General features: G+C 42.1%; 1 protein-coding gene across 1 annotated transcript in view; it reads left to right on the top strand.

The window, feature by feature from the left end:
- The window catches only part of LOC307111869 (testis-specific gene 10 protein), a gene marked incomplete at its 3' end in the record, with an annotated part of 96,844 nt that overhangs the window by 8,043 nt on the left and 70,688 nt on the right, over window positions 1-18,113 (top strand). Inside the window, exons 2-3 of the mRNA XM_079792057.1 lie at window positions 2,006-2,134; window positions 16,491-16,555. The remainder of the gene's footprint in view (window positions 1-2,005; window positions 2,135-16,490; window positions 16,556-18,113) is intronic.

Here is an 18,113-nt window from a genome sequence, read left to right as displayed (position 1 = left end):
TCACTATGATGTGCACTGACCACCAGGGGGCAGACGCTCAATGCAGGAGCTACCCCCTGGTGGTAAGTGTGCTCCCACAGCAGAATGCTGCTCAGCTGACCGACCGGTCCCAGCAGCCCACCAGCCCAGCGGCAGCCACTCAGTCCCTCAGTAGTCCTGCAGGTCCAATTTCCAGAGAACTGGCCAGGCACCGATGGATCAGCGTCCCCAGCACAATCCCAATAATGCCACAGGCCTCCTGGAAGTTGGCCTTGGGCACCATGGCCACTTCCCCTCCCTAGACACTCTGCAAAAAAGAAACGATATAAAAGCAGCCACCAGGTGGCTCCCGACTACCAGCACAAAGGTCAGCGGGACAGATCCCCGGCCTGTAAGGGCATCCCACCACCTGCCTGGAGGGCCTATTGCGTCCCATGCCCCTCCTCACCCCCTTGGGATGGATGCCAGATTCAGGGCTCATGGCTGGTGAGTGCTGCTGCTGCTGAGGCATGAGCCTCTTGCGATCTGGACTGACTGGGCGTGAGCCTGCAGCAGGCGAAGCGGGGCCAGGATGAGCAGGAGTGGCAGGCAGGAGTGGCTGGCGGCAGTGGACTGCCAATCCCCGCAGGCCATGCCGAGGGACCCCACCCGCACATGAATTTGTGCACCGGGCCTCTAGTTGTGGATAAAAATCTGCATTTTAACAAGATTCCCAAGTGACTCGTATATTCACTAAAAACTGAAAAATACTGCTATAGTGAGGAGTCATTTGATTCTGTTATTCTAAGTGAACTATTTATAAATAGGAACATATTTTTCAACAGAAACTGTATAAGGAATGGTAATTTGGGTTTCAGCTTATGCCATAAAGGCCTAAATGATTCATAATTAGAAATACCCTGTGGGAGCTAACGCTTAAGTTCCAAATGAGGCAGCAACTGCTGAAATGTAAACCAAAAAAGCACACTTGAATTTTGGTTAGGAAAGGGAAAGAGGAAGATTAATCTGTCACACTGCTAAGTGTTAGATTGGACAAGGTGTGACTCAAGGTCAGTGACTAGGGAATCCTGATCCTGTAATATCTGGGGCACTAGATTTTAGAGAATAACAGCTGTGTTGCTAGGAGAGATCTAGGACGCTTGTAGCAAATTCTCTCTTCCGTAACATACAGGCAGCCTTGATTCAGGAAAAGAACTGATTATTTTCCTAAATTACACAATTTCTAAGATACATTGTCAAGTAAAAAAAGCACAGTGCATAGTAGTATGTATAATATGTTAAAGTGAAATATTTGGTTATTTTGCTCATGAAAAAAATGTACACACCAGAAAAAAATTCTAGAAATGGAATTATTGTTATGTTGCTAGATTTTATATAATTGTTTTCCATAAATATTGTGTCAATTTACACTGCCACCAATGATATATAACAACGCTACATTATATATCCAACTATTTTATCTTTGTCAAGGTGAGTTAAAAAATGGTATCCAATGTTGTTTTAATGTGTATCCCTCTAAATGGCGAGATTGAGTATCTTTAAATCTATTTAAAAGCCATGTATGTGAAATATCCATATTCTTTGCCACTTTTTCTATTCGGGTATTTCTTTTCCTTCCTTATTTATAGGAATTATTTATATATTAGAGAGAAGTCAGCCCTTTGTGATATGTGTAGCAAACCTTTTTGGAAAAAACAGGCCTAGAGATAGACTACTTAATTTGCTGCTGACCCAATATTTTCTTAGTACAGTGATTACCAAGGGGATAGGATGGGGTATGTCTCTTTTGAAAAGCATGTTCATATTGTAGTTTTATATTTGGAAAGCACACAGAAAAAGTTTTAGAACATAAAATGTTAAGAAGGTAAAGCTTGCTGAAATACTCTTTGCTGGTGTGACAAGGTTAAAACCAATTGGAAATGTATCTAAGAATGTGGTTAAATTAAAAAATTTATTGACTGTTGTGAGAAATCACAAAGCTGTTTTAAAAAGAATGTCCTGGTATTATTCCTGTTCTTTCCACTAGGTTACCATCAAAGAACATGATTTTGGTCTAGGGGCTCCAGTTTCCGAAGCTGGAAAATACCAGAATACTCTCCAGCTAGAACAACAAGTGAGAACTCAAGATAAATTCATCTCTACACTGAAATTACAGGTTACATTTAATTTATATATGTATTTATTTCCCTGAATTAATCTTGGCTGGGGCCTATCCTACCTAATAATAGACAAATATGCAATTTGACCGCACCTTCGCTACGCCCAAGCCACGCCCACCAGCCAAGCCGCGCCCACCAACCAATCAGGACGAGCATGCAAATTACCCCAACAAAGATGGCGGCTAATTTGCATATCAAGACAGCGTAGAAAGAAGCCAAGAGCTGCAGAAGGGAGCAAAGCTGCGGAGAAGCAAGAAAGCTGGGGGGGGAGGAGAAGGGAGGAGCGGAGGCGGGGCCAGGGGAGAAGGAAGAAAAGCAGGCGGGCTGGCGGAGAAGGCAGGGCGGGGGAGAAGGGAGGAGCGGAGGCGGGGCCAGGGGAGAAGGAAGAAAAGCAGGCGGGCTGGCGGAGAAGGCGGGGCGGGGGAGAAGGGAGGAGCGCAGGCGGGGCCAGGAGAGAAGGAAGAAGAGCGGGGGGGGGGGGGGGGCGGGGCTGGCGGAGAAGGCAGGGTGGGGGACAAGGGAGGAGAGCAGGCAGGGCGGGGTAGAGTACAGCAGGAAACCCTATTGCAGGATTTTTCCTGCAACGGGAACGCTAGTTTTAAAATAAGAAGACAGAGAACATTAATTCAGTGCTGGCTTATGGTTTTTATTTTATGGGTCTAAAATCATTTCATTTTTATCTTAGCCCTTTTGATGCACAGAGTCTGAATCAGTGAGTGCAAACTGTGTGCCAGGTATTTTATTAGGTGCTTTCAAGTACATAATCTTACTTCATCCTAACCTTGTGAAACAGTGTCGTTACTTCTATTTTACAGACATGGAAGCTGAAGTTCCAAGAGGTTAAAGAATTATGATACTGGACTAATGAATGGCAGAGCTAGGATTTCTCTGAACTCCCGAGTTAGTTAGGATTTGAATTTTGTTCTCTGAACTTCAAGTTCAGCATTGTTTCTCTTCTGGTGCCTAATCTGTGGGGTAGCTACTAATTAAGGTCATTGAAAGAAATTGCCTCTTGAAGGAAGAAGGAGTAGACTTACTTTTCTATAATGCTCTTACTAAGTACAGCCAAAAACCCTGAACATTATGTATAAAACAAGCATAGAACACTGAAAGGCGGGAAGAAGAAGGAAGACTGACTAGGGACCCCAACACACCAAGAATGACACATTAGTGAGTTCCTAGATTTTCTTTTTGCCCCATATATTCCAGACAGAATGCTCAGAAACAATGGGTACAGACAAAACAGTCTCAGAAAAGCGGTCTGTCTCTAGGCAAAGGACTGGGAAAGGGACAGCCTAGCAAGGAAGACTCCTTTTAGACAATAACTGCCTGCTCTAAGCAACACAGTGGAAAACCTATAGCCCCGCTCCTGCCCGCAAAGGCGGAGTAAAGAGCCTAGCCCGTTAACCTTGCCAGGCTGTCACAAGAAGCCCCAGCTGCACCTCCTACCCTCTTCTCCCTCCCCCCCCACCTGCCAACTTCTTCATCCCCACAAGGTGGAACCAAGACTTTTGTGCCCACAAGGCAGTAAGGGAAGTTCCCAACCCCATTATGTGTGTGAAACACATGGGGAGCCTAGCCCCACCGGGTGGTGTGAAGTGCCTCCTTTCCTCCTTGCTGGAGTGGTGTCTGAGGAGAATATGCAGTTAGGGCTTTAGCGTGACCCAGCATGAACAAGTCCACCACCCACAGTGGCAGTGGTGGACATGTGAGAGCAGTAACGAGGCAGCTCTGCTCTTCCTGCTGCTGTGGTTTCAGCAGAGGCCTAGTGAGGAGCCTGAACGTCCATCCCTGCCTAGCAGGAACAAGGAGCTTCACCTTCTCCAGGTGTCCTTGGAAGCCTCCGGTAAAAACTGGACTTCCACACCCCCCCCCCGCTCCCCCTCCCCTCAGCAGAACAAAGACGTGCCCTCTTTTCTAGCTGGAGCAGTGCCACAGGAAGCCCACTAAAACACAGGATCCAGAGTCTTAGAATGCCAGGTTTCAATTAAAAGAAAAAATCACTCCTTGTCCTAAGAATCAGGAAGCTCTCAATTTCAGTGAGAAAAGACAAGATATGCCAGGACCGATATGAATTAGATATTACAATGATCTGACAAGGATTTTAAATCAGGCAAGAATTTTATGAGTGCTTTAGCAAGCAATTTTGGATATTTCTATGGCACACAAAAGAAAATAGAGATGAAGAATCAAATGGAAATTACCAAGTTGTTCTTCAGTAAGTGAATGGATAAGCAAACTGCAAATAGAATGGAATTATAAAAAGAGATGAGTTGTTAAGCCACAATAAAACATAAAGGAACATTAAAAGGAGAAAAAAGCCTATCTGAAAAGGTAACATACTCTGATTCCAACTATATGACCCTCTGGAAAAGACAAAACATAGAGACATTAGAAAGAGCACCCACTGCTAGTGACTTGGGGGGGAGGGAGTGATGAATGGAGCACAGGTGATTTTTATGTCATGAAACTATTCTGTATGATAAAATAATGATGGATATATGTCAGTATTATTTGTCAGAACCCAAAGAATGAACCCTAATGTAAGCTATGGACTTCAGTTAGTGATAATGTGTTGATGTTGGCTTATCAATTGTAACAAGATGTAAATAAGAAGGGAGAGTGAGTGTGCATGTTTGAGGTGGGAAACAAAAGGTATGTGGGAAATATCTGTAATTCCCTGTCAATTTTTCTGTAAACCTAAAACTGCACTAAATTTGTGAGTACAAATCTTCTACCTCCTTGGTTAAGTTTATTCCTAGTTATCTTATTTTTTTTGTTGCAGTAGTAAATGTGTGTTTTTTTTAAATTATTCTTTCTGATAGTTCATTATTGGTGCATAAAAATGCTCCCAATTTCTGAATTTTAATTTTGTATCCAGCTACTTTGGGAAATTATTTATTTTATCTAGTAGATTTTTGGTGGAGCTGTTTCCATATACATCTCATGTGCAAATAATGAAAGTTTTACTTCCCCTCCTTTCCAATTTGGATGCCTTTTATTTCTTTTTCTTGTCTGATTGCTATGGCTAGGACTTCCAGTTATATGTTGAATAATGTGGTGAAAGCTGAAATCACTGCCTTGTGATACACTTTTAGTTTTTGCCCATTGAGTGTGATGTTGGCTGTAGGTTTGTCATATATAGCCTTTATTATGTTGAGGTATGCTTCCTCTATTCCTATTTTGCTGAAAGTTTTTATCATAAACTAGTGGCCTGGTGCACGGATTCATGCACATTGAAAAGAAATTAATTAGAAGAAATATTTTAATATTGCTATTTGCCCTTTCTCTATAATAGAAGTGTCAGAGGTGAAAGAAAATTAGTAAAATGTATATGCAAATCCTACCTAATAAAAGAGTAATATGCAAATTGACCATCATTCTGCCACACCCACAAGCCACACCCACAAGCCAATCAGGAGCAAATATGCAAATAAACCCAACCAAGATGGCTGCAGCCACAGAGAGCAGGAAGGAGGCTTGGGTTTCCCAGACAATGGAGGAAGCCAAGCTTTCCGCCTGCCCTTGCCGGCCTAGGCCTCCACTCAAGGCTACAAAGTTTCAATTATAGAAGTAAACAAATCCAAACAGAAATGGCGGCAGCCACGGAGCTAGAAAGAGTGGGAGGCTAGGGTTGCCCCCGGCAATGGAGGAAGCCAAGCTTTCCACACACCCTGACCAGCCCAGGCCTCTGCTTAAGGCTACAAAGTTTCAATTATAGAAGATACATAAGTCCCAAGAGAAATGGCTGCCGCCACAGAGCAAGCAGAAGGCTTGGCTCCACTCCAGGCTACAAAGTTTCAATTGTAGAAGGTAAATAAAGCCCAGATACCAGGGCCTCCGCTTGGGTCACCAGAGGGCATGGTCAGCCTGCAAACCACCACAGGCCCCTCGCTTAGGCAACCCCATGCCCCAAGGAAAACCCCACCCTGATCTGGGACACCCTTCAGGGAAAACCAGCTGGCCCCCACCTGTGCACCAGGCCTCTATCCTATCTAATAAAAGAGTAATATGCAAATTGACCATCACTCCCACATACAAGATGGCTGCCCCCATGTGGTCAAAGATCCTGCCCCCATATGGACACAAGATGGCCACCACAAGATGGCCAGCAGGGGAGGGTAGTTGGGAGGGACCAGGCCAGCAGAGGAGGGAAGTTGGGGGTGACTGGGCCTGCAGGGAAGGGCAATTGGGGGGGACCCAGGCCTGCAGGGGAGGTCAGTTAGGGGTAACCAGGCCTGCAGGGGACGGCAGTTAGGGGTGACCAGGCCTGCAGGGGATGGCAGTTAGGGGTGACCAGGCCTGCAGGGGATGGCAGTTAGGGGTGACCAGGCCTGCAGGGGATGGCAGTTAGGGGCAATCAGGCTGGCAGTGGAGCAGTTAGGCATCAATCAGGCTGGCAGGGGAGTGGTTCGTGGGTGATCAGGCTGGCAGGCAGTAGCAGTTAGGGGCAATCAGGAAGGCAGGCAGGCGAGCAGTTGGGAGCCAGCAGTCCTGGATTATGAGAGGGATGTCCAACTGCCCATTTAGGCCTGATCCCAGATCGGGCCTAAACGGGCAGTTGGACATCTCTCGAGGGTTCCCAGATTGGAGAGGGTGCAGGCTGGGCTGAGGGACACCCCCCCCCACACACGTGCACGAATTTCGTGCACCGGGCCTCTGGTAATATATAAATTGATTAATAAATAAACATTAACAACATGATATAACAACACAAAGACATGATATAAAAACAATAAAACATGATATAAAAATAACATTGATAAAACCCATGACTGATAAAAAAAATGACTGATAAATTGATTAAACTTATTCTAATATCTCCCTGTATACCACATTAAGAATAAAACCACTTTCAGAGTGCTTGACTAATTTCCCTTGTGATGAACTTTTACAACTTTAACTTTAATGTCACAGTTCTTTGAACTCGAGAGAAAGCAACATATAACTGACCACGTCCAAAAATGGGTTCAGGTAGGAATATTCCTACTCTGTCTAGATTGGCGCCAGTGAGAGCTTTATATGTATCACACATGAGTGAATCAACTTAGCCTTTCATAGATATAGAATAAACTTGCTTAGTTAGACCTGCTTTCTGATTTAGCTTAACTTTTTCCAGCCAGTGAAGCACCCCAACTTCTCTTTCAAGTAATTGTCAGCAACACAGCAATAAATATCAACATGAAGCAGATTATTATTGTAGATCATGCAGGGAAAACATATTTAACTGCAGCAGTGTTTGACTGTATTCTGCGCAGTGAGAAAACCTGATGTCATTTTCAAAGTCCACCATTTCTTACTTCTTTTCAGTCAGGTCATGTTTCTAAGCTTTCTAAATCTCCGTTTTCTGGCTAATGAAAAGAAAATAGGATTCCATTGAGTTTCCTATCTACCTACTCCAGAACTTCTGTGAGGATCAAATGAGATGAGGCACGGGAAAATGCTTCACAGACATTTTGTTGTAGTGTAAAATGTTTCCACTTGGCTATGAAGCAAGTCATGTTCCTGACTGAAGAAACTGCAAGGAGGCTAGTTGCTAGGGAGAGGAAGCTGGGCTTTGCTACGTGATGTCATTACCCGGATAGACACTTAGCATATTAGCCTTTTATATATATACTAGAGGTTTGGTGCATGAAAATTCATGCACTGGAGGGGGGGTCCCTCAGCCCAGCCTGCCCCCTCTCACAGTCTGGGAGCCCTCAGGGGTGGGAGGCGACCTGGCAATCAGGGGAAGGCGATGCCCCATCACACGTCTGCTGCTACCACTGCCGGCAGCACAAGCCTCAGCTGGCGCTGGTTACCTGAGCCTTGCGCGGCCCTGGCCACCATCCAAGGCTTGCCTGCACCTTGGGCTGTCCCTGTGCAGCTGGGCAGCCACCACCCCAGGCTTGCCTGCGTCTCGGGCTGGCTCTGGGTAGCTGGGCAGCCGACATATGAGGCTTGCCTGTGCCTCAGGCTGGCCCTAGGCGGCTGGGGGACTGAGGGGACTGGGAGACTCCAAAGGCAGGCACCCCAGTGAGGCTGAGGGGACTGGGCGCTGCCATCTTGTGGCTGTGGGCACCGCCATCTTTGAGGGCGTGGCAGTCAATTACAATATTCCCTCTTTATTGGCTGTTGGTGCCACCATCTTTGAGTGCAGGGCAGTCAGTTAGCATATTCCCTCCTTATTGGCTGTGGGTGCCGCCATCTTTGTGATGGTGTGAGGGTCAATTAGCATATTCCCTCTTTATTAGATAGGATAGACAGGTGCTGGATTTCATCAGATGTTTTTTCTGCATCTATTAATATGATCATGTGATTTTTATTTTTCATTTTGTTTACGTGATGTATCACATTTATTGATTTGCAAATATTGTATCTGTCTGCATCCCTGTAATAAATCTGACTTGGCTATGGTGTATGATCTTTTTAATGTATTATTGGATCCAGTTTGCTAATATTTTGTTAAGGATTTTAACATCAATGTTCATTGGTAAGATTGTCCTATAATTGTCTTTCGTAGTAGTGTCTTTATCTGGTTTTGGAATTAGGATAATTCTTGTCTCATTAAGAGATTGGAACACTTCCTTACTCTTGAATTTCTTGGAACAGTTTCAGGATAGGTATTAGTTCTTCTCTGAATGTTTGGTAAAATTCCCTTGTGAAGCCATTTGCTCCAGGACTTTTGTTTGCTGGGATTTTTTTTTGTTTATTTTTTATTACTGCTTCAATTTCATTAGTTGTAATCAGTTTACTCAGGTTATCCTATTCTTCCTAGTTTATTTTTGGAAGGTTGTGTGTTTTAAGGACTTTATCTATTTCGTCCACATTGTCCAATTTGTTGGCATAGTACTTTCTTACAATCTTTTGTATTTCTTTGGTGTCAGTTATTACTTCTCCTTTCATTTTTGATTTTTTAAATTTATTTGTGTCCTCTCTTTTTTTTCTTGATGAGTCTGGTTAAAGGTTTGTCGATCTTCTTTATTGTTTCAAAGAACCAGCTTTTAATTTTATTGATCTTTTGTATTTTTTTTTGTCTATTCTGTCATTTATTTCTGCTCTCATCTTTATTATTTCCTTCCTTATATTCTTTGTTTGTTGTTTTTTTCTTGTTCTTTTAGGTATAGGGTTAGATTGTTTATTGGAGAATTTTCCTGCTTCCTCAGGTCAGACTCTAATGCTATAAACTTCACCCCCAGGACTGCTTTTGCTGTGCCCCAGAGATTTGGGGTTGTTGTGTGTTTATTTTCATTTGTTTCCATGTAATTATTTGTTCCTATATCTCATTGTTTAATAACATGCTATTTAGACTCCATGTATTTGAATGTTTTTCAGTGTTTTTTTATTGCAGTTGAATTCTAGTTTCGTGTCTTTGTGATCCAAGAAGATGCATAATATGATTTCAATCTTCTTTAACTTGTTAAGACTTATTTTGTGTCCTAACATGTGGTCTATCTTTGAGAATGTTCCATGTGCTCCTAAGAAGATTGTATTTTCTGCTGCTCTGGGATGAATTCCTTTGTGAATATCAATTCAGTTCATTTGATCTAGTGTATCATTTAAGGTTGCTATTGCCTTGTTGATTTTTTGTCTGGAAGATCTATCCATTGACAGTGGGGTTTTAAAATTTTCTCCTATGCCTGTATTGCTATCAATCGCTCCCTTAATGTCCACCAAGATTTGCTTTATATATTTAGGTGCTCCTATGTTGGGATGCATTTTGTTTACAAGGGTTATATCCTCTTCTTGGATCGATCCCTTCAGTATTATGTAATGACCTTGTTTGTCTTTTTTTTTATGAGCTTTGTTTAGAAGTCTAGTTTGTCAGATATAAGTATTGTTACCCCAGTTTTGTGGTGGTGTTTTTTCTATTGGCATGGAATATTTTTTTCCATCCCTTCACTTTCGGTCTGTGTTACTTTTATTCTAAAGTGGGTCTCTTGTAGACAGCATATATGTTTTCTTAGTAAAAGATATGCTGTATCTTCTTATTGGAGTGTTTAATCCTTTTATATTTGAGCTTATTATTGGCTAGAGGCCTGGTGCACAGGATTCATGCACTGGCGGGGGCGTGGCCTGCGGGGATCGGCCTGCTGTGGGAGCACAGCTCATCCCGGTCAGCTGAGCAGCTGTGGACCCACCCTCTGAGCGGCTGCTTCCTGGTCTGGCGTCTTCCATGGAACCAGAGCACTTGCCTGTCCAGGGGACCCGATCAGGACTGGGCCCAGGGACAAGAGCACTGAGAGGTGGTGGAGTAGGCCTCAGTCCCGCGGCTGCCACAAACCTGCCTCCCAGCCTCTGGGGTCAGCTCTGCGAGCCTGGTGGCAGCACTGCACAGCCTGCGGGCATCTGGAGGAGGCAGCAGGGAGCGAGGAGGAGGAGCCTGGGATGAGGAGGTGATGATTGCAGCCTGGATTCCTGCCTGTTGGCCCGGAGTTCGCAGCAGAGCAGCCACTCATCCTGGTCAGCCAAGCTGTGCTCCCACTGTGGTAGCACACTGATCATCAGGGGGCAGCTCCTGCGTTGAGCATCTGCCCCCTGCTGGCAGTGTGCGTCATAGTGACTAGTCGACTGGTCGTTCTGGTTGTTCTGCCATTCAGTCGCTGAGCTTTTATTATATAGGATAGCTACTTATTTATTGCCATTTTATTCTTTATACCTATATTTCCCCTGTCTTGGATTTTTTCCTTTCTTTTTCTTAAAGTAGGCCTTTTGCATTTCTTATAATAATGATTTGGTGGTAATGAACTTTTTTATTTTTATTTTTGTCTGGGAAGCTCTTTATTTTTACTTCAATTTTAAGTGATAGCCTTGCTGGATACAGTAGTCTGCTTTGTAGGTCCTTGTTTTTTTATCACTTTGAACATTTGATGCCAGTCTCTTTTGTTCTGAAGTGTTTCTGTTGAGAAATCAGGTGACAGCCTTATGGGAGCCCCTTTGTAGGTCTTTCTGATTTTTAAGATTAACTCTTTGTCTTTAATATTTGGCATTTTAATTATGATGTGTCTTGGTGTGGGGATCTTTGGGTTCACCTTGATTGGGATTTTCTGTGCTTCCTGAACTTGTGTGACTTTTCCCTTCACCAGGTTATGGAAGTTTTCAGCTGTTATTACTTCAAATAGGTTCTCTATCCCTTACTTACTCTCTTATCCTTCTAGTACCCCTATTATGTGGGTATTGTTATGCTTGATGTTATCACAGAGGTCACTTAGACTTTCTCATTAAAAAAATTTCTCTTTTCTTTTGATGCTCTGCTTGGGTGCTTACTGTTATCTTATTTTCTAAATCATAGATTTGATCCTCTGCTTCATCTAACCTGCTGTTTATTCCTTCTAGTGTATTCTTTATTTCAGATAATTGTAGTCTTCATTTCTAACTGGTTCTTTTTTTAGGGTTTCTTTATCCTTTTTAATGCTTATATTTCTTTGTTTAAGTTCTCAATGAGACCATCCATTCTCCCCCTAAGGTCTTTGTGCATCCTTGTAACCATTGTTTTAAACTCTGCATCTAATGTTTTGGTCGCTTCTTTTAATTTAATTCTTCTCTGGTGATTTCTCTTGTTCTTTCATTTGGAACATATTTCTTTGTCTCTCCATTTTGTTTCTGTGTATTAGGTGGATTTGTTATGGGTTCCAAACTTGTTATGATGGCTTTATGATGAAGGTGTTTTGTCAGGTTCAGTGGCACAATCTTTTAGGTCACCTGAGCTCTATGTTTCTTGTGGGTTATGTGCACCCACCTGTTGTAGTTGAGTCTTGAATATTTTTGGGCCCTTCATGAGTGGAGGTATTCTTATGGAATAAATAATGGAAGAAATTACTTGGCACAGGCTAATTCTTCAGGCTGACTGACTATAAGGGGAAACCTCAATCATCCTGTGTGAGACATTGTGCAGAAGTGTCCCTCTCAGAATAGAGTTGTTCCCTGCAGAGTCTGGTGCCTGCCCAAATCCCCTTTTGTGTGTGCCACCTGTGTGGCTAGTTGGGTCTTGCTCTGGTGTGGTCTGACGCTCACCACTGGTTGTGTTGGTTCTGGGTCCACTCGGGTGAGGTTCACATACAGGTACAGGTCAGACATGGTATATAACTGGCCTTGGTCTACCTCTCTGGAGTTACCACCCAGTTCACAGTTTGTGGTTGTGTCTACTGGGCCTGGGTGTGCATTGGAGGGGCCAATCTGTATGTAAGGTTTGGTGTCCTCTAGTTTAGAGTTGGGGGCATATCTGTAAAAGGCCCGAGGCTTCCTGAGGTCTGTCTTCGCCTGTCAGTTACTCGGACTACTCCTGAGGTTGCCTTGTCTTCCTCCTTCCAAAGAAAGACTGCAGTGTGGGCTCAGACTGGCCACAAACTAGAGGCTCTTCCATAGGTTGCAAGCCTGGTATGGTGGTGGGGCATCTGGGGTTGGGAGGACAGGACCAGTGGGTCCCCTACTTGGTGGTCATGAGGTCAGGCAACTAATGAGGGAAAGTGACCCTTCCTCCAGAGCCAAACCACTCAGTCCATGCCAGAGTTCCCCCAGGAGGGGCAGGCCACAGGTTCAGGTTGGGTGCAGCCAGCCCACCCGCCCATCCACAGGAGCAAACTCAGACATCCTGGGCTCAGGGGGACAGATCAAAAGTCTCCCATTGGGGGTGATGCCAGCTTAGTCCACAGGAGGGAGCTAAGCACATCATCCTGGTCCCAGACAACAGCCTCCAAGTTCCTCACATCTAGAATGTTCCAGCTCTGAACCGTTCTCACTTCCCTCATCAGAACTGAGACTAGCTGGGCGGGGTATCTGGGACTTGGTAGCGTTGGTCCAAACAGTCTCCTGTTGGGGGTGGTGCCCACAAACCTGTAGGAGGGGGCGGGTACTTTTTCACCTTCCCAGGGTAGTGCAGGCTGAGCTAGTAAAGAGAGAGGAGTGCCCCCTGCCCTGGCAATGTGGTGTGTACCAAGCACCCAGCTGTCCTGTTGCCGTACAAAAGCTTCCCCAGGAAACATACTCTGAAGTTTCCAGCTCTGAATGGCACTCCTGTTTTCCTATGTAGGTAAACTCAGGAGGACAGGACCCACCGAGTGACTCAGCATCTGGGGGGAAGGGCACCAGCTCTGCACTCGAGATGGGAGAGACCTGCCCTCTTTCCAAAGCTGTGCATTTTAGTCACTGTCTGAGTCTCCACTGAGAACCTCCCTAGAAAAAGAGGGCCCCTAAAGTCAGTGCTGGGTGACACCTCCAGATGACCTGAGTTTGGCAAAGTGTCTAGCCAGCACTTGGGGCCAGACAGTGCGCTCCCCAGGCTAGTGCTGTAACAATAGGAGTTCTCATTCCTGGGAAGGTGGCATCTGGGTCTCCCAGGCAGACTGAATCCCCACTGATTTTCACCACCAGATGCTATGCGAGCTCCTCTTCATCTTGGTTGCTCTGGGTTTGGGATCCCTGTGTGTGTGTTGGGGGGAGGGGAGGCGGGAGGCGCCCGTGAGTTTTGCAGCACAGTACCCTCTGGCTTCTTACCCACCACACCTGGGTACGGAGGCTAGCCCTTTTCTTGCCTCTGCCCTTCTTACCAGTCTCTAGGTGGCTTATTCTGTAAATCCTTGGTTATAATATTTCATTTGGTTATTCAAGTTTATTGCTCTACAAGTTAGCTGTAAATCTGGTTCAGGGCTGGGAGCAGGTGAATGTAGCTTCCACCTATTCTGCAGCCATCTTGGAATCCACTTTTTAGTCATTTTTTAAAGGTCAGGTTTTTAAAGAGTAATTTCTTCCATTATTTATTCCATAAAAATGTTTTGAAGATTTACTATTGTGTTATCTACTACTATGTATCAAATTTTCCCTAAACCTTAATAGCCTTAAATGACAAACATTTATATCTCGCAGTTTCAATTGCCACTTAGCTGAGTGGTTGTGGTTCATGATTTCTTAAGAATTATCATCAAGATGATGGTTACGCCACAGTCATTGCTTGACTGTCCTGGAAGACTTGCTTTTACGATGCCTTACTCAGACGGCCATTGGCTTTTGGCAGGAAGCCTCAGTTGCTCGCCAGGTGGACCTCTCCCTGTGGTCGTTTGATATAGTCGTTACAGCAGCTGGCTTGTCTCCAAGCCTGTGATCCAAGAGGGACAGCAAGGAGAAATCGGTAATGTCTGTGATGATCCAAAAGCTGTGCACCAGCACTCCCACCACATCCTGGTCATTAGACGTGTTCACTAGGTGTAGCCCACACTTAAGGGGAGGGCAGGGAAGCTCCATTTTTTGAAGGAAGGAATATTAGAGTTCGTGGACATTTGTAAACCACCACAACTATATCCCTCCTTTTATCTTCTCATTTTTAGTTGTTTGCCATTTATGTCTTAAAACAGTGTTTCCCAGATAACTAAAAACACAATTTTTTGAAATATGGAGAAGCAGAATTGCAATTTCACCATTGCTAGTTTCTTTTGATACAATTTATATTTTTAATTAACTTAGGAGCCATTATCAGACACACACACAAATATGCACAACTCTCTCTGTCCTCTGCTTGCGTTATTTTTCTCTGTAGCACTTTCCTACTACTTTGTCCCTCCCTCTGCTCCAGCCACACTAGCCTCCTTACTATTCCTTGGAATTTAGCAGACATCTTTTGCCTTTAGGACCTTTCTGGAGGCTGTATCTACTGCCTGGAGTGTTTTCCCAGATTTTTATAAGATTGACTTCCTCCCTCCTTTAAGTCTTTGCTCAAAGGACTCCTTTTCATGAGGACTTCCACAATCACCCTATTTAAAATTCCAACCTGTTCCTTCATAAACACCCCAGTAGCCTTAACTCTACTCTTTCTTTCTATTGTACTATATAATTTATTTGTTGGGTTTATTTTTTATTGTCTACCTAGCGGGAATATAACATCCCCAAAGGCAGGGATCTTGATTTATTTTGTTCACTTTTTTATGTGTCAAGTGCAAAGAACAGATGTGAGTGTTCAATATATATTTTTTGAACAACGCACTCACTATCTGACATATATTTTACCTAATTTTTTTTGTTTTTCTCTTTTTAAGTAGAATGTCAGCTTCATGAAGACAGAAATTTCTGTCTATTTTATTCACCACTAGATCTAGCATATAGCAAAATGTCAGGCATATGGTCCTCATTAAACATTTGTCAAATAAATGAACAAACTGGGTTAGCATCTTTTCATTTTGTTTTTCAGAGCGGAATCAGCATTATGTGTTTTATATGTAAAGCAATACATATCTATTATTAAAAATTTTCATCTATATAAAATAACATCGACTGCAATCATACATTGTAATAACTAGACAAAATCCATCTTCCTCAGTTTATATGTTATTAGTTTTCTTCCATCTAAATATGGGATATTTGTATATAAATTTATTTTTTACAAGAGTGTATCATACTAAATAAAACTTTTGGCCTTGTGGAGTTTTAATACTAATTTAGTATAGATATCAGTACACACAACTCAAATTATATCCTTTTTTTAGTGTCTACCTAATAGTATTATTAAAGCACTGAAAATTATCTACCCAAATAACTATACATAAGTTTACCCAAACTGTATATAAGTTATGTCTAATACCACAACAACCCTTAATATTTCATAAAAGTATGACTTCCAGAGACATCTTAGAAAAGTACTTTAGTCAAAAGAACAAATGAGGTACAGTAATCCTAGAATATATTTAAAAATAGTATATTTAAAAAAGTAAAATATGGTACATTTAAAAATATATTTTAAATATAGTACATTTTAGTTTAGAATAATGAGAGGTTTATGAATTGAGAAATAAGTTTATTAAACTAGCTTGCCAACTTTCAGTAGAGAGATTTACAGCTTTGCATAAAAACATAGTCACTGGCCTCTAGAAACATACAATTTAGTTATATACTAAACTAAACTATAACTATGGGGAACTATACTATGAGACTGGGTATGTTTGATGTCATAAATCTTATACAGAAAGTTTTTGTGGGTTGGATTTAACTAAGCTATTAAGAATGCAAAGGAAAAGACAATCATTTATGACCATGGGTGATCTGGGAAAACTTAAAATCCTAGTCATTCTTTTATTTCTTCCATTTTATTATCTTCAGGATTATAATTAGTATTAACATTTTTTCTAGTTTGTGGGGAGTAATTTAAAAAATATTATCAATATTTTATACAAGACATTAGCTAATTCAAAGAAACTACTATACTTCATCCTAGGTTCTTCTACCGTCAAAGGTAGGTAAACAAAGAGGTAGAATATTGTTTCTTTTGTAAAATATTCACTGTCTGCGTATTTTTATTTTTAAGTGGCTTGCTTTTTATATTCTCTTTTTCGAGTTAAATCAGTTTACATATTTAAAATCCAAATAACTTTTTTCTGGCTTGATTTTCAGATTGAACTTGTTTGCCAGCAAAATAATATAATAGTATTGGAAGATACAAGAAAAGACTCAGATCTGTAAGTGCCTTTTATATGTTAGGTAATAATTTTTATTTTTGTTAATATAGTAAAACTACAAAAAACTGTACATATGTTTTGACTCTCATGATTTTGTGAACAGTCAAAAATGTTTGTGTTCTACAATCAGCCCTCTGCTTGTTGCACAGGGTACTCCCATGTGTAAGAGCAATGCTGTTCTTGCTCCATTTCATCGTTACTCCTTGCTCTCCTAGAGAACTTTTGGTTAGTTTTATTAATGCCCTTTGCTGTTAATTGATTTAAAATGATAACTGTGAGTAATTTAATTCTCAACATGTAAGATGCATTTGTCTACATATTTACTTTTCTTTTTCCTAGTAAGAAATATCTGTTACGTCAAATTTTGTTGTTTAATTCTAGGTAATATATATATTTTTTAATTTTTTATTGTTTAAAGTATTACATATATTAGTACATATTTCTCCTTTTTTCCCCACTTTGACCTTCCCCCAGCCTCCCCTACCCTCTGTCACATGCCCTCATCCCTCCACCCCCCCAGTGTCTTGTGTCCATTCGTGTGCTTATATGCATGCATACAAGTCCTTTGGTTGATCTATTTTCCTCCCTCCCCAACACTCCTCAGCCTTCCCGCTGTAATTTGACAGTGTGTTCGGTGCTTTACTGCCTCTGTATCTATCTTTTTATTCATCAGGTTATAATGTTCTTTATTCTCTATAAATGAGTGAGATCATGTGGTATTTTTCTTTCATTGCCTGGCTTATTTCACTTAACATAATGCACTCCAGGTCCATCCATGGTGCTGCAAATGGTAAGAATTCCTTCTTTTTTATAGCCGCGTAGTATTCCATTGTGTAGATGTACCATAGTTTTCTAATCCACTCATCTGCTTATGGGCATTTAGGCTGTTTCCAAATCTTAGCTATGGTGAATTGTGCTGCTATGAACATAGGGGTGCATATATCCTTTCTGATTGGTGTTTCTAGTTTCTTGGGATATATTCCTAGAAGTGGGATTACTGGGTCAAATGGGAGCTCCATTTTTAGTTTTTTGAGGAAACTCCATACTATTCTCCACAGTGGCTGCACTAGTCTTCATTCCCATCAGCAGCGCATGAGGGTTCCTTTTTCTCCACATCCTCGCCAGCATTTGTCGTTTGTTGATTTGTTGATGATTGCCATTCTGACAGGTGTGAGATGGTACCGCATTGTCGTTTAGATTTGCATCTCTCAGATAATTAGTGACTTTGAGCTTGTTTTCATGTGTCTCTTGGCCTTCCTTCTGTCTTCTTTCGAAAAGATTCTATTTAGGTCCTTTGACCATGTTTTTATTGGATCATTTATCTTCCTTTTATTAAGTTGTATAAGTTGCCTGTAGATGTTGGAGATTAAACCTTTATCACTGATAACATTTGCAAATATGTTCTCCCATACAGTGGGCTTTCTTGTTGTTTTGTTGATGGTTTCTTTTGCTGTGAAAAAGCTTTATATTTTGATGTAGTCCCATTTGTTTATTTTCTCTTTAGCTTCCATTGCCCTAGGAGCAATGTGGATTCCTCTAGTATTTTTATGGTTTCCTG

This window comes from Cnephaeus nilssonii (assembly GCF_951640355.1).
Source record: "Cnephaeus nilssonii genome assembly, chromosome: 15".
Taxonomy (NCBI): domain Eukaryota; kingdom Metazoa; phylum Chordata; class Mammalia; order Chiroptera; family Vespertilionidae; genus Cnephaeus; species Cnephaeus nilssonii.
The sequence above is the reverse complement of the archived record's forward strand: the minus strand, read 5'-3'. Positions and strand labels throughout refer to the sequence as shown.